Source organism: Moschus berezovskii, chromosome 21, assembly GCF_049115385.1.
Source record: "Moschus berezovskii isolate FMDL1 chromosome 21, NW_MosBer_1.0, whole genome shotgun sequence".
In the NCBI taxonomy this organism is placed as follows: Eukaryota; Metazoa; Chordata; class Mammalia; order Artiodactyla; family Moschidae; genus Moschus; species Moschus berezovskii.
This window is the reverse complement of record NC_142480.1, coordinates 49,382,563-49,399,847: the sequence shown is the minus strand read 5'-3', so window position 1 is coordinate 49,399,847 and position 17,285 is coordinate 49,382,563. Positions and strand designations below refer to the sequence as shown.

Below are 17,285 nucleotides of genomic sequence, written 5' to 3'. Positions count from 1 at the left end.
CAGGTAGGGGATGGACTCAGATCTTTGTTGCCCAAAGTCATCCCTTCTTCCACAGTGTAGTGTCATCAACCATGTCAAGGACTTTGCAAAAAACCGTTGTCGTTTTTAGGTAGATGCAGAAAACTTGGATGGTATTCTGCATGTGTGTGGACTCAGTCATGTCCGACTCTGTGTGACCCCATTGACTGTATCCCACTAGGGTCCTCTGTCTGTGGAATTTTCCAGGCAAGAATGCTGGAGTGTGTTGCCCCTTCCTTCTCCAGGGGATCTTCCCAACCCAGAGATCTAGCCAAGGTCTCCTGCATTACAGGCAGATTCTTTACCACATGAGGCCAGTTCTAAGATGGAAGTCTTCCTGACCCCAAATTATTAATGAGCAAAAAAACGCATAGGTTTGTTGGGTACCCTTGGTCTACCCTATTGAAAAATATACATTAACTAACAGAATCCACTCTAAGAGAAGGTTTTCATTCCAGTTCAGTTCAGTCGCTCAGTCGTGTCTGACTCTTTGCGATCCCATGAACTGCAGCACTCCAGGCCTCCCTGTCCATCACCAACTCCCAGAATCCACCCAAACCCATGTCCATTGAGTCGGTGATGCCATCCAGCCATCTTATCCTCTGTCGTCCCCTTCTCCTCCTGCCTTCAATCTTTCCCAGCATCAGGGTCTTTTCAAATGAGTCACCTCTTCGCATCAGGTGGCCAAAGTATTGGAGTTCAGCTTCAGCATCAGTCCTTCCAATGAACACCCAGGACTGATCTCCTTTAGTATGGACTGGTTGGATCTCCTTGCTGTCCAAGGGACTCTCAAGAGTCTTCTCCAACACCACAGTTCAAAAGCATCAATTCTTCAGTGCTCAGCTTTCTTTATAGTTCAACTCTCACATCCACACATGACCACTGGAAAAACCATAGCCTTGACTAGACGGAGCTTTGTTGACAAAGTAATGTCTCTGCTTTTTAATATGCTGTCCAGGTTGGTCATAAATTTCCTTCTAAGGCGTAAGCGTCTCTTCATTCCAAGTGAACCAGATTTCCCTGCAGAAGCCCCAGCTCTGTGTTTTGGAGGTGGCAGGGGTGAGCACAGCTTCTGACAGAAGTAAAACAGTAGTTGTGAAAGAGACGGAATCTGTGTTCCACACCACACGTGCTGTTTCCAGGAGACGCATTTGGCAGTATCTTCATTGAGGCACATGGGATCTAGTTCCCTGATCAGGAATCAAACCTGGACCCTCTGTATTGGGAGCATGGAGTCTTAGCCACTGGACCACCAGGGAAGTCCCTGAATGATTCTCTTCAAAGAGCAGATGGGCAGCAGAGAGACCTGAGAGTCTGGGCTCTTGCTTTGTCCACTTTGGCTGTCTAGTTCATGTCCACAGCCAAGGGTAAAGAGCTGGGGGCTATGGGTATTTTGGGTGTCTGTGTACAATTTGCTTGTTAGTTGTAACGATAATACCATGACCCTAAAAAGTTGTTATCAAGTTGAAAGAGACTTATAGCTCAGCTATATTGCCTAACACCTGTGAACTGCCATGTACAATATAAATTGCGGTGAACTTGGACCTGCCCCTGCTCAGGGGATTCTACGTCACAGTGTGTGCTACATCTATGATCAAGGGCGTAGTGTTCTTAGTAAGCAGTCTTTGCTGTGGAAACTCTCCTCTCTGAGGAGTGTACACGGCATTGGTGTGTTTTCAAAATCATCCAGTGTTTTTCTTCCATGTTTAGATAATTCACTCATCTGAACTGGCAAGGAACATTTGCACCCCCTACTTTCAGATGGGGTGGGATGCAGCTGGATCTCATTCCTGGGTCTCTGTAGAGAGTTTTTGAAAAAACCAAGGTGTTAAAAGTCCTATGAGATTATAAGCAGATGAGTACAAGTTTCCACCCAGCATCAGTTCCTGAGTAATTAGAGGAAGTCCTGGGAAAGCTTCTCCTCTCTAGGCTCTTTGGAAAACATCACGTAAGGTTTCAGTCAGTCAGTCACTCAGTCATGTCTGATGCTTTTGCGACCCCATGGACTCTAGCCCACCAGGCTCCTCTGTCCATGAGGCAAGAACACTGGAGTGGGTAGTCATTTCCTACTCCAGGGGATCTTCTCAAGCCAGGGATCAAACCCAAGTCTCTTGAGTCTCCTAGGTTTGATTTCACACTAATTGTTCAAAGCGTTTTAAAAAAAAAACCAACTGATTTTTGGCAGGGTTTTTCCTAACCTGGTTTCTTGATTTCCTTTGAAAAACAGCCTGGAGACATAAGTCCAACAGTTTCTCTTTGCTTTTTCTTCTTCCTGCACACTTTCTTGATGAACCTATGGAACTTCAAGGTTGGATTCGTTTTCCTCTCATTTTAAGGATGGGGAGAGGAGGAGTAGCAGAGGGGGAGCCTGGACCCAAGTCTGTAGCCCCAGAGCTGGCTCCTTTCTTGTCCACAGGGAGGGGGAACAGTGACCTTTCTCGGGGTGCAGGTGAGGGCTGAGAGACAGAGAACAGAAAGGGGCCAGTCCGAGACAAAAGGCTGTAGCTGGGCTAGCCCTGGAGTGGCCTTCCGATTCCTGCACGACCCTCTTGCTCTTTTAATCACTGTCGGAAGCCGGTGGCCTTGATGTTTTTTTCTCTGTGTGGCCTTTCTGGCAACAGCCTTCCGTGTATTTGAAGCCGAGCTCAGGAAGCTTATCTGTTATGGGTAAAAGTGCTTCTCCCGGGACTTTGAAGATTTTTTTTTCCTACAGGAAGCCTGTCCACAGCCTTCACAAACAACTGTCTTGGCTAAAAATTTTACTTAACTGCTTTAAAACAAGCTGATGGGGTTATTCAATAACCCTAACGGAAAGCAGCCAGTTAATTATGACTTAAGTGCGGAATCACAGACACAGCCTTTTGATGTTCTGTTGTAGGAAAAAAAAAAAAGTCGGTGACGAGTGAACAGTGAAAACATTTTAGGAGAACAGGGATTTTTTTCCCCCTCTTTTCAGCATTAAAGTCAGTTTTTAAGTCTGTCTTGAGATCACCTACCCAAAGATACATCAGAAATGAATCTTTCAGTGTCTCGAGGGAAACTTTTTTAAGGTGAGGTGATATGTCTCTTGTTCACTTAGCAACACGTCAATATTTACCTAGTGATTCAATTTTTGTTCTCACAAAGTGTTCGATTTCAGTGAAACAGGCAGACTAAAAAGCTCGAATCAGGATTATGAGAAAATTTAGATGGTAATACAGATCTCCACTTTTTTCTCAAATAAAAAATTTAATGCACGTTCGTGTTGTTTTTTTTTTTTTAATGGAGAATAAGATGAAACACAAAAATCATCTGTGAGTCTCCTCCTTGGGGATACACATCACTACTACGTTGGTCATCACACCTGCAGGGTTTTTGCTACTGCAGATCATTTCCCCCAACAAAATCAGGGGCATACGTAGCATTTGGTAACCTGCTTTAACACTTAGCATACCATGCGGACTTCCCTGGCGGTCCGGTGCTTAAGAATCTGCTCTTCCAACACAGGAGCCGAGAGTTCGATCCCCGGCAGGAGAACTTAGATTCCATAGGCCACATGGTGCGGCCAAAAAATTTAAAAACAAACAAAAAACAAAACTGTATGCCACGGACATTTATCCACACTGCTACATATCTTCTAACATTTGATTTTTAGCAGCTTCAGAATTCTGTCAACTACTCAAATTTCCTAATGGTGTTGGCAGCAGTGGTGCAGAGAAAAAGCCTTGATCTGAAATGTGGATTAGGATGTAAACCGAGATCATCTTCTACACAAGCTGTGGACCCCTGGACCACGTGACAGGCCCTCTGGTCCTTGGTTTCCTTGTGTGTGAAATGAAGCAGTCTTACAAAGTTCCTTCTCATCATGAAGCTATGACCAGAAAGTACTATCCAAGAAAGCATCAATTTTTTTTTTAAATTTGTACATGTGGCACACACTACATAGACTTCTAATGTCCCAGCTTTTTGTTGGGGTGAATAACTCAATGACTAGAAGTCACAGAGGGTATGAAGAGATGAACATTCTAGAGTTCTGCTTTACATATATTTCTAGTTTTAAGCTGTGAAGAAAAGGCTGAATGTTTCTGATGGTAGTTCTTTAATTGTAATGCATGAGAAAAAACAGGGCCGATTGACCCCATCATTCGAGCTGTGTTTCCTACCCCTTCTCCCATCCTAACTCAGATTGAAGCATCCCAGTGTGGCTTGGAAAATGAGTTATGCTATGGACTGAATTGTGTCCCCCCCAGATTCCTATATTGAGGACCTAACTCTTTATATGATGATATTTGGAGATGGGGTCTCTAGGAGATTATATGGTCTAGATAAGGTCATGTGGGTGGGACCTTTATGATAGGATTAGTGCCCTTATAAGAAAAAGAAGAGCACCAGTGCTCTGTCTGTACCCTATAAAGACACAGCAAGAATGTGGCCTTCTACAAGACAGGAAAGGCACTCTCACCAGAAATCAAATTGGTTGACACCTTGATCCTGGTCTTTCATCATCTAACATTGTGAGAAATAATTTGTTAATTAAGCCAAAAAGATAAATTAAGTAAAAATAAATGAATAAAATGAAACTGGCTGTTCTCCTGCAGTACCCTTTCAGCACTAACATCCTCTGAGTCTAGGACCACTGCATCATCAACAAGCATTGAAAGAGTTTCTTAGAAGGACCCTGGGTTGGGAGCCCTAGTGACCAGGTAAGGACAGGAACCCCAAGAGAAGGGTTTTCTTGTGTATCTGCCCACTCCTAACCATTATCACTCCCTTTGCTCTAGGACAAGGGGACACTGGACCCCTTGGACTTTTGTTTTTTTAAGGACTTTGTTGAGCTATCATTTACATCTAGTAAAATATACAAGCCCTAAGTATACAGCTCAGGGACTTTCACCTGTGTAACTGCCACTCCCTTGTGCTTTACAGGAATGTCCCAAGTCAACTCTTGCCTCTGACCCACTTTGTCACTATACCACTTGAGTTGGGTTCTTTAAGCAGGCCAGCACCCAGAGTGCAACATTGTGACCCTGGCGTATCCCTGCCTCACCACCCATGGCATTTCCCATTGCCCATTAAGTGCCTGCCCCTTAGTTACTCGTCCCTGGCTCCCCCAAATCTCTTCTTTCTCTCCAACAAGATGCCTCCTTACCCTGCAAGAAAAACTTAACTAGCATGGCTTTTCGGCCGGAACCGCCATCTTCCAGTAATTCGCCAAAATGACCAACACAAAGGGAAAGAGGAGGGGCACCCGCTACATGTTCTCTAGGCCTTTTAGAAAACATGGAGTTGTTCCTTTGGCCACATACATGCGAATCTACAAGAAGGGGGATATTGTAGATATCAAGGGAATGGGTACTGTTCAAAAAGGAATGCCCCACAAATGTTACCATGGCAAAACTGGGAGAGTCTACAGTGTCACCCAGCATGCTGTTGGCATCATTGTAAACAAACAAGTTAAGGGCAAGATTCTTGCCAAGAGAATTAATGTGCGTATTGAGCATATTAAGCACTCTAAGAGCCGAGATAGCTTTCTGAAACGTGTGAAGGAAAATGATCAGAAAAAGAAGGAAGCCAAAGAGAAAGGGACTTGGGTTCAGCTGAAGCGCCAGCCTGCTCCACCCAGAGAAGCACACTTTGTGAGGACCAATGGAAAGGAACCTGAACTGTTGGAGCCCATTCCCTATGAATTCATGGCCTGATAGGTGTAAAAATAAAGACTTGGACTGTACAAATGTTTCTCTTAAAAAAAAAAGAAAAAAAGAAAAACTTAACTAGCATGACTTCCCTGGTGGTCCAGTGGCTAAGACTCTGAGCTCCAAATTCAGGGGGCCAAATTCCATGTTTGGGGAACTAGATCCAACACTCTGCAACTAAGAACTGGTGCAACCAAATAAATACGTTTTCTTTTTTGAGTATGTCATAAAAAAAGAAAAAACTTAAATAGCTTCTATTCTGAGAAACTTTGCCTGACTACCCCCAGCTCCTCTTCAGTCAGAAGGAGGCCCCTCTTCCTTCTTCCTGCCCGCGTTTCCTCAGCATGTAGCTTCTGTGTCCATTTAGCATATTTCATCTTTTTCTGCAGGGCTTCCCTGGTGGCTCAGTGGGAAAGAATCTGCCTGCCAATGCAGGAGATGTGAGTTTGATCCCTGGGTAGGGGAAAATCCCCTGGAGAAGGGAATGGCAACCCACTCCAGTATTCTTGCCTGGAGAATCCCATGGACAGGGGAGCCTGGCGGACTATAGTCCATGGGGTCGAAAAAGAAATGGGCAATGGGTCAGACACGACTTAGTGATAAACAACAACAGTCCTGTTCTATAGAGGTTTGCACCTGTCTCTTTTCTTCACCAGGGGAGTATATGTACCCCAAATCAGGAGCTATAATCTTGACCAGACAGAACAGGATTCTGAGCCATTCCAAGTCTTAAATATAATGCTGTTCTGCTGCTTGTTTTCCATAGCCAGGTGTAGTTGAGGGATGTTCCCATTTTGGTTTGGTTTGGTTTCCCACTGCAGCTTAAGCAGTCAGTGCTGCTCAGGGGCACTTCAGGGAATCAGGTGTACCTTCAGCTCTGAGATTAGGGCTTCCCTCGTAGCTCAGTCAGTAAAGAATCTGCCTGCAGTGCAGGAGACCTAGGTTCAATCCCTGGGTTGGGAAGATGCCCTGGAGAAGGAAATGGCAACCCACTCCAGTATCCTAGCCTGGAAAATGCCCTGGACAGAGGAACCTGGTGGGCTGCAGTCCATGGGGTTGCAAAGAGTTGGGCACGACAAAGTGACTAACACTTTCTCAGCTCTGACCAAGTTTTGCTTATTAGGAAGTCACTGTGCTGTGTCTGAAAGAGGATGGATTGGTTGTTTGGTCTTTAGTCAGGGCAAACCCAGGTATATCCAGAAAGGCAGTTTGCAGCCTCCGCCCTCCCCTTGTGGTTCCCATCACCAGCCCTGGTTTAGAAAGTGAAGACAGGAAGCAGGTGCCCTGTCTCTGGAAGCTGTTATTAAAATGCATACATTCACTGTGAGAAGCCAGGCTTCTACTTTTTCACTCATTAGTGGGCTTGTCAGTATGGATCTTGGTAGAGCTGAAGATGAAGGCTTTTAAGAAGAATGTGATGGAGCGCTTAGCTAATAGGCAAGCCTAAAAACAGATGACCAAGGTGTTTTTATTAGATGCAAGAGACATCTGTGAAGCCCTACACAGTCTGGTGAAGGGACACAGTGAGATCAAATCATCAAACATATGCTTGTGGGTCCTTTCTTCCCCAGAGGCAAAAAAGGTAATAGCTTCCTTCTGTAACCCACTGCTGCCTGTGTTAATAAGATGTGGATTTTATTATTCTCCATGGGTTTGAGAGGCACCTGAAACTTGGAGTAGAGGGCCACACCCATTCCAGCACCAAACCAAAAATAGTAGCTGACTCATCTCTGCCAATGGTGCCCTTTCTGAGCACTTCCTCTTTGAAGCTGCTTCAGACACTCATCAAACAACGGCAGAAACCCTGTGACCTTTCCATGGACCATAGTGGGTTTGTCTTCTGTGTGTTTTTTTTCTGTTTCTCTCCTCATTCAGGAGAGTAGACTCCAAACAAGAATCCCATGGAAATGTTCTCATCATAATTAGTCCCTATCTTTAGTTTCCTGCCAGTGGTCATTCATTAGTCTGGGTTAATAAACATCAGAAGATTTACTTCTCTGAGACTCTGTTGTTGGGAGGTATTTTCAAAAGATGATTTATTTTAAAACCATTTCATTGTGAAAAAAAAAAATTTTAGGGACTTTCCTGGCAGTCCAGTAGTTAGGACTCTGTCCTTCCTGCAGGGCATGGGTTGCATCCCTGGTCTAGGAACTAAGATCCCATATGACACATAGTTTGGCCAGAAAACAGAAACAAAAAATTTTATTGGTTTCAGCAACACAAGAGAAGACTCTACACGTGGACAACACCAGATGGTCAACACCGAAATCAGATTGATTATATTCTTTGCAGCCAAAGATGGAGAAGCTCTATACAGTTAGCAAAAACAAGACCAGGAGCTGACTGTGGCTTAGATCATGAACTCCTTATTGCCAAATTCAGACTTAAATTGAAGAAAGTAGGGAAAACCATTAGACCATTCAGATATGATCTAAATCAAATCCCTTATGATTATACAGTGGAAGTAAGAAATAGATTTAAGGGTCTAGATCAGATAGATAGAGTGCCTGATGAACTCTGGACGGAGGTTCGTGACATTGTACAGGAGACAGGGACCAAGACCATCCCCATGGAAAAGAAATGCAAAAAAGCAAAATGGCTGTCTGAGGAGGCCTTACAAATAGCTGTGAAAAGAAGAGAAGCAAAAAGCAAAGGAGAAAAGGAAAGATATAAGCATCTGAATGCAGAGTTCCAAAGAATAGCAAGGAGAGATAAGAAAGCCTTCCTCAGCGATCAATGCAAAGAAATAGAGGAAAACAACAGAATAGGAAAAACAAGAGATCTTTTCAAGAAAATTAGAGATGTCAAGGGAACATTTCATGCAAAGATGGGCTCGATAAGGACAGAAATGGTATGGACCTAACAGAAGCAGAAGATATTAAGAAGAGGTGGCAAGAATACACAGAAGAACTGTACAAAAAAGATCTTCATGACGAAGATAATCACGATGGCATGATCACTCACCTGGAGCCAGACATCTTGGAATGTGAAGTCAAGTGGGCCTTAGGAAGTATCACGACAAACAAAGCTAGTGGAGGTGATGGAATTCCAATTGAGCTATTTCAAATCCTGAAAGATGATGTTGTGAAAGTGCTGCACTCAATATGCCAGCAAATTTGGAAAACTCAGCAATGGCCACAGGACTGGAAAAGGTCAGTCTTCATTCCAATCCCAAAGAAAGGCAATGCCAAAGAATGCTCAAACTACCGCACAATTGCACTCATCTCACACGCTAGTAAAGTCATGCTCAAAATTCTCCAAGCTAGGCTTCAGCAATATGTGAATCGTGAACTTCCAGATGTTCAAGCAGGTTTTAGAAAAGGCAGAGGCACCAGAGATCAAATTGCCAACATACGCTGGATCATGGAGAAAGCAAGAGAGTTCCAGAAAAACATTTATTTCTGCTTCACTGACTATGCCAAAGCCTTTGACTGTGTGGATCACAATAAACTGTGGAAAATTCTGAAAGAAATGGGAATCCCAGACCACATGACCTGCCTCTTGAGAAACCTGTATGCAGGTCAGGAAGCAACAGTTAGAACTGGACATGGAACAACAGACTGGTTCCAAATAGGAAAAGGAGTACGTCAAGGTTGTATATTGTCACCTTGCTTATTTAACTTATATGCAGAGTACATCATGAGGAATGCTGGGCTGGGAGAAGCACAGGCTGGAATCAAGATTGCTGGGAGAAATATCAATAACCTCAGATATGCAGATGACACCACCCTTATGGCAGAAAGTGAAGAGGAACTCCAAAGCCTCTTGATGAAAGTGAAAGAGGAGAGTGAAAAGGTTGGCTTGAAGCTCAACATTCAGAAAACGAAGATCATGGCATCTGGTCCCATCACTTCATGGGAAATAGACGGGGAAACAGTGGAAAGAGTGTCAGACTTTATTTTTTTGGGCTCCAAAATCACTGCGGATGCTGATTGCAGCCATGAAATTAAAAAACGCTTACTCCTTGGAAGGAAAGTTATGACCAGCCTAGATAGCATATTAAAAAACAGAGACATTACTTTGCCGACAAAGGTCCGTCTAGTTAAGGCTATGGTTTTTCCCGTGGTCATGTATGGATGTGAGAGTTGGACTGTGAAGAAAGCTGAGCGCTGAAGAATTGATGCTTTTGAACTGTGGTGCTGGAGAAGACTCTTGAGAGTCCCTTGGACTGCAAGGAGATCCAACCAGTCCATTCTAAAGGAGATCAATCCTGGGTGTTCATTGGAAGGACTGATGCTAAAGCTGAAACTCCAATACTTTGGCCACCTCATGTGACAAGTTGACTCACTGGAAAAGAGTCTGATGCTAGGAGGGATTGGGGGTAGGAGGAGACGGGGACGACAGAGAATGAGATGGCTGGATGGCATCACCGACTCGATGGACATGAGTTTGAGTAAACTCTGGGAGTTGGTGATGGACAGGGAGGCCTGGCGTGCTGTGATTCATGGGGTCACAAAGAGTCGGACACGACTAAGCGACTAAACTGAACTAACTGAACTGTGCTTAATTATTTCTTCTCAGAAGCAATACCAGTTCCCTCTCTGTGCAGGCATTCACACTCCCTTTCTATTAGTAATATGAGCTTTTATTTATCCCAAATAAAGGCCTTTTTCTATATATAAAAATACCATATATATATATATATGTTGTTGCTGTTGTTTAGTCACTAAGTCATGTCCAACTCTTTTTCGACCACGTGAACTGTAGCCATCTGTGGGATTCTCCAAGCGAGAACTGGAGTGGGTTGCCATTTCCCACTCCAGGGGATCTTCCCAACCTAGGGATTGAACCTGCATCTCCTGCGTTGTCAGATGGATTCTTTACCACTGAACCACCAAGGAAGCCATTCACACATGTATATATCTGTGTGTGTGTGTGTGTGTGTATATATATATATATCCTAGTATACCAAGGATATATTAAAAAGTTAGAAGTACTCAACAGAAAAGCACTAATTCAGATCGGTCTGATATTGCGATATATGAAATTATTTTCCAGATCTAAAGGACTCAGATGTAAACTCCTACTCCCTTTTCTGTCTCCTGCCTTGCCTCCTTTTAGTTTACTGTCTCTTGTTAGTGGTGGTGTCACAGGGGAAGCTAGACATGAATCTTGGATGTGAACAATTGGTGTTTTCTCAACCTTAAAGGAAACCGTGCAAAAGCAGCTCCATGTGTTCCCTTCTGGTCACATTGCCACCCCTGGGCCCCTCAGGGGTAGAAATTCCAGAGCCAGCATGGCTTATTTATAGTGAGTTAAAGTTGAAAAGAATTTCATTATCTTGGGCTTAAATTCTTAATTCCTTCTTGTTCACAGAGACATTCCAAATCAGATTTAGATCCTTTCCTTCTTGGCTGCACACTCAAGCTTTGTCCTTTTTATAGGATAATCTCCTAATTGCCAGGAGCCTTAATTCTATTGACCTGATTTTACCCATTTTAAGAACTGTGCAAATATTTCCTTAGATGCTTGTGGTAAACCATTAACAATTGATAAGTGGATCTGGAACGCTCTAATGGGCTTATTATGTACGCACCAGACCTTCAGAGCACATTTGTTGAGAAACTTACATTGCAAGAGAGTCCTTGAAAGATGAAAGACTCAGAAAGCATCTCTGTTGAGACTGATGATTGATGGTTAGCTCCCGTGAGGTTACCTTTTCAGGGGCCTTCATGTTAAAATGGCTTGTGTTTTGATGACAGTGGCCCAAACCCAAACTGTCAAGGTGAGAAAGTTGAATTGCTAAAGCTGGTTTACTGTCCTGTCACTAGGCTGACCAAACATCCCGATTTTCCTGGGACTTGATCGGGTTCCCAGAGTATGGAACTTTCCCACTAAAACCTGGGAAAGTTCCAGATAAACAGGGATGCGTCGGCCACTATCTGTTTCTCACTGTCTTCTGTGATCAGATGGTGAGGTTTTCGTAAGTGGGCGCGATTAGGGGTAAGTGTTTGGTTCGCCAGTGGTCAGGTGTAGTTTAACCCTTGGATGTTGCCCGCCTGTACTGTCTCTGCCCTAGCAACTCACTCACCCAAGAGACCAGGAGGAAAGTGCCGCCGCCTCTGAGGCCTCTTGTATTGACTTAAGATAAGAAAACTGTGAGACCGTGGAGAGATTTGTCCGCCTTCCTCTAACCTTGGGACAGGTTGAAGCCTCTTGTTAGAGACTGTGCCTTCGTGGAGGAATTGCTGAAAGCTTTAAAAGGTTCAGAATCTAGACTATTTGAAACTCTCTTGATTCGGTTCAGATGGAAGGAACATCTAGGTGCCATGCACTCCTTAAAGCAGTCGTTTTCAGTTTCCAAGAATGTATTACCAACCTATTCCCCTGTTCATCATGCTTGAGTTTATCCTTCGGGGCTCTGCCATGCCTTCAAAAAGGGAAAAGAAGCATGTGCTACAGCTAATTCTATCACCTGGTGTCAGACCCAGCACATATGGATAGGCAGGTGGGCCTCTGCTTTGTGCAAGGCTGGCTGCATTGCCAAGTCACCATCTCTTTCAGTTTTTCCCAGACTAGGCTCCAGGGTCAATCTCTGTCCATCAGTCAGCCTTAATTTTATTTAAACTACTTTAAACCTAATTTCCTTTATAGGATTTGCCTGGGATTAGATCCACTTTTGTGGTCCTTCTCAATATGTAGTTGACTGAAAACAGGTCCAACATCCAGGAGCAGGAACAGGCTTCATTTTCTAGTAACTGTAAAATTTCCAAGTGTAGCCAACTTTTGTCAGTTTTTCTTGTTCTATTGATCCTGTAAGTTTACTGCTTACGAATTTTGATCTCGAACTATTCCTTTTCTCTGCCAGCTTCCTGGCACAGCTCCCTTCACTGTGACAGTGCACTCTATACTGCTGCTGCTAAGTCACTTCAGTCGTGTCCGACTCTGTGCGACCCCATAGAGGGCAGCCCACCAGGCTCCCCCGTCCCTGGGATTCTCCAGGCAAGAACACTGGAGTGGGTTGCCATTTCCTTCTCCAATGTGTGAAAGTGAAAAGTGAAAGTGAAGTCGCTCAGTCGCGTCCGACTCTTCACGGCCCCTTGGACTGCAGCCTATCAGGCTCCTCCGTCCATGGGATTTTCTAGGCAAGAGTACTGGGCTCTATACTACATACGCTTTATTAATAAAGTATAATTAAGATAGCAACTTGATTTTGAACGTGTGTTCTAGGGACTTCCCTGATAGTCCAGTGGTTAAGACTTCACCTTCCAGTGCACGGGGTGCAGGTTCAATCCCTGGTTGGGGAGCTAAGATGCCACATGCCTCGTGGCCCAAAAACCAAGACATAAAACAGAAGCAATATTGTAACAGATTAAATAAAGACTTTTAAAAATCTTAAAAATGTGTTCTAGAGGGTTCAAGTCAGGGATCGAACCAGGGTCTCCTGAACTGCAGGCAGTTTCTTTATTATCTAAGCCACCTCCAGGGAAGCCTCCTCTGGAGAGTTAATAAATGTCATTTCTAAACTCTAACTGCCCTCATCATCATTCAGTGGTGTGGAGGGTAAAGAGCTGACTGCCGTTTTACTTCATCTTCATCCAAAGCAGCAGCAAGTGAAGCAACCAATTTTGGAAGCCCAGTCCTCTTCAGCCACCTTGAGGATGCCTTCCGTGCAAATGGAGTCTATTGCAGGGATGGGGTTGTAGGATCAGAATCTGCTAAGTGGTATAATATTCATTCAAGGTAAGCATCTCCGAGGTTTTTAAGGAAACCTATCCCTCTGTGAAATTCTGGGAACTGAAGCTTTTACTCCTACAGAAAACTGTAGTCCTTGACGAATCGATGTTTCAAATGGTTGGATAAGATGCCAACCCTGTCACCACTTCCGAGTGACGGTCTGCCAGACTGAGCGGCGCCAATCCCCAAGGGCCATGTCCTTCTGGGAGTGCGTCCTCTGCCCAAGGTGACTCCGGTGGTACAGCATCCCCATGAGCTTCAGAAATGAGTTAGCCCTCCTGGCAGCTTGTGAACCAGCCTAAATCTCCACCCTGTGCCGTCTCTAATCATAGAGCAAGGACCCAGTCTGCGTGGGTGCAAGTTGGACGGCTTAACTTGTGATGTGGCCAGTAAGAGTCTGTAACCTGGAACATTTGGGAAACCTCCTTGCCTGGAGGTCAGCATTTGATCCCTCCCAGGAAGGGAGAGGTCCATGGGAGGTGGCGCGTTGTGTGTTTTCCATCTTTTTCACTGGGTACTAAAGCCATTGCCAACCAACCCCACTTCCTTGTTGACATGTGGTACCAAATTCTCCAAAACTGGTATTTTCAGCCAGATAGCAAAAGCTTGAACAGTAATTCCTTTTTTTTTTAAGATTTTAAAAACAATCTTATTGATTGATTTATTTTTGGCTGCGCGGGGTCTTCGTTGCTGTGTGGGCTTTCTCTGGTTGTGGCGAGCAGGGGCTACTCTCCAGCTGCAGTGCTCCGGCTTCTCGTTGCAGTGGCTTCTCTTGTGGAGCACGGGCTCTAGGGCGCGTGGGCTTAAGTAGTTGCAGCTCCTGGACTTAGTTTCTCCAAGGCAAGTGGGATCTTAGTTCCCTGACCAGGGGTGGACCTTAGCACCCGGCAGTGAAAGAGCCGAGTCTTAATGACTGGACCACCAGGGAATTTTTTAAACTTGAAATCCACCAAGCCATAACAATGCAGACTTTTCCTTCCTTAGTATTTCCGTAAAGGACAATTCTTCTTCTCAGTGGATAAATAACGATATATATATTTTTAAGTTAGTCAATTAATACAGAATAACGTGCTCTATCAGTCTGTTCTCTGTGTGTACACACCACACTCACCCCTTCCCTTACACACAGAATCCTTCTTCTCGTATTTCTGTCTCCTCTGTGTATCAAAATCCTCTTCATCTCTCAAGGCCTCCTCACATCCTAGCTCTTCCAGTATTCTCTAACCTTTACTCTTCTTCTGTCTCTTTGGCTCCTACTTACCAGCAGGACTATGAATGATGTCTTTCCCTGTGTGTGCCTCTCTTCACCCTCAACTGTGTTCTGAGAGACTTAAGGGCAGAAGCCATCTTTACATTTTCTGTATTCTCTATGGCTGCTGCTTTGCACAGTCATTGCACTCTGACACTTGTAAGTCGTTTTGGTAGGAACCCAGGTGATTAAGAGTCAGAATGAGTAATTCAGATAAGTGATTAAGGAGTGCAGAGGAAGAGGGAGATAGTACTGTGGCAGCTTGGATGAAGTCTTTTTTTTTTTTTTGACTTAAAAATTAAGTTTTAATTTAAAAACAAAACAAACAAACAAAAACTTCCTCACCAGCCTTGACCCACTGCGGCAGACTAGCTTTGTATAGTGTACTGGTAACCTGGTGTAGCTTAAAGGCCACAGAGTCTGAAACCAGATTGAAGACAGCTTGGCAGCTCACAACAATTCTGCATCTAAATAAGGCGGAAGCAGGAAGCTCAGTTTTATCATCTGAAGCTCACATGGAGTGCCTCGTTTCCCAGGTCTGGCTCAGGACAACCCCCCACGGTGAGTCCCAAGAGGTCGACCGCCTTGCTCAATGGACAGGCTTGTCCCCTTTGAACTGCATACACTTCGGGCCACAGACTTAAAGGGAGGTGTGTGTCGGGGCTGAGGGTGTGGTAGGGCTGCCCCCTCGGCCCCCACCCGACTCAGGGCGAAGTTGGAAGCCTTCCCCTGGATGAAGGAGAGAGCTAGGGCTCCTTGACCAGCAAGGGCCACCCCAGGGGCCAGCACGGGCCACCCCAGGGGAGCTGGTTGAGGTTGTCTTAGGGATGCTGTTGGATGAAGTCTTGTGGGATCCTGAAAGATGAGTTGGTTTGGAAAGAAGAAGACAGAGAAGTTGGCATGATCACAAGCCAGTGAAATCCATCATTTAAGCAAGTACTTCCGGTAGGAGACTGCCTTTGCTCCCCAGGCCAACACTCTTCACCCATCCACATTTGTTCCTTTGTCCTGTTGGCCTTCCAGCCAGCCTGCCTGCGTAAGGAGATGATGGACGTGCTACCGACTTGGCCTGTTTCCTCATTGTCACTCCTTGCCTGCCCCCACTGCCTCTCTTCTCCTGTCGCCCATGTCCTAGGATCTTTATTTGGCTAGATTTGGACCATCTGTCTTGCAATTCCCAAACATTTCTTTGATGCTTTTTGTGTAGCATTTGGACCTGCTACTGTCTCTGCCCTTTGTTCTCTGTGCCCTGGATTTTGTTTGCTAATGTGCTTTGGCCCCGTCACTGACCTCATCTCCATAGCTGCTTCCTGGCAAGCTCCTTGCTGGATCCCTGTGCCGTGATCCAGTGTGATGAGAGCTGTCTGATTACAGCAGACAGCCCCAGGTCACCAGGGGAGAAAGAGGAGCCTCAGATTCCCAGAAAGGAAGTGTCTGGACTTGATCCCATGAGCACTAGTGGAGGGAGCAAAGGGAAGGATGGGACAAGCTCCAGAGGCCTTTCAAGGTAGAATCAATAGGTGCTGGTAGATAATGGAATAGTCTTGAGTGGTTGGAGGGAAGGGCTGAGTAACAGAAAATGCCAAAATTGCTGAGCAGTTGAGAGAAGAATAGAGCCATTGACAGAAATAAAGGGTTCCAATGGGGAAGCTGCTTTCTCCGGGAAAGTTGTTTAGTTTGGGACAGTCTATGGGACATGTCTGGGCAACAAAATTTAAGTGTGAGCATTAAAGCCAAGTGGTTCAGATGGTTAAGAGTCCACCAGCAGTGCTGGAGACGAGGGTTCAATCCCTGGGTTGGAAAGATCCCCTGGAGAAGGGAATGGCAACCCACTCTAGTATTGTTGCCTGGAGAATCCCATGGACATAGAAGCCTGGCGGGCTACACTCCATAGTGTCGTAAAGAGTCGGACACGACTAAGCAACTAACACTTTAAGGCCAGGCATGCAAAGTCCAGAGCAGCTATCAACAGGGGAGAGAAAGGCAGATGGGGAGAGAGCTGAGGACTGATGGCCGTGGCAGGTGAGGGTGGGAGGAAGAGCCAGTGAACAAACCAGAGATGGGAAGTTCTCGAGGAGAACCAGGAGCCCCAGGTGTCATAGAAGCCAGAGAAGGAAGACTTTGAAGCAGACCATGTCAGAAGCCACAAAAAGTCAGGAAAAGTGAGGGCTGACCAAAGACCTTGGAGCTCAGCTAGAAAGAAGCAGGGATTTTTGAGGATGAGTTTTCTTTCTTTGGGGTTTGTTTTTTTGTTTGTTTGTTTTTAATTGGAGTATAGTTGCTTTTGCGTTTCCCTGGTGGCTCAGTGGTAAAGAATCTGCCTGCCAATCCAGGAGACTCAGGTTCAATCGCTGGGTCAGGAAGATACCCTGGAGGAGGAAATGACAAGCCACTCCAGTATCCTTGCCTGGGAAATCCCATGGGCAGAGGAGCCTGGTGGGCTATAGTCCATGAGGTCCCAAAAGAGTCGTGCAGGATTTAGCGACTAAACAACAACAACATAGGTACTTTACAATGTTATGTTAGTTTCTGGTGTACAGCAAAGTGAATCAGCTATACTTATATGTATATCTCCTCTGTTTTGGGTTTCCTTCCCATTTAGAACAGACCGTATAGCGCAAGGCTGAGTTTTCAGTAGCAGGGTCAGAAACGAAGTCAGTTCATAGAAA

The 17,285-nt window shown here is 45.0% G+C and overlaps 1 protein-coding gene and 1 pseudogene across 4 annotated transcripts in view; both read left to right on the top strand.

Annotated features, from left to right (window-relative positions):
• Positions 1-17,285, top strand: part of ABHD2 (abhydrolase domain containing 2, acylglycerol lipase) — a 119,748-nt gene that overhangs the window by 32,801 nt on the left and 69,662 nt on the right. The window lies entirely within an intron of this gene.
• Positions 5,165-5,733, top strand: LOC129550279 (large ribosomal subunit protein eL21 pseudogene; annotated as a pseudogene).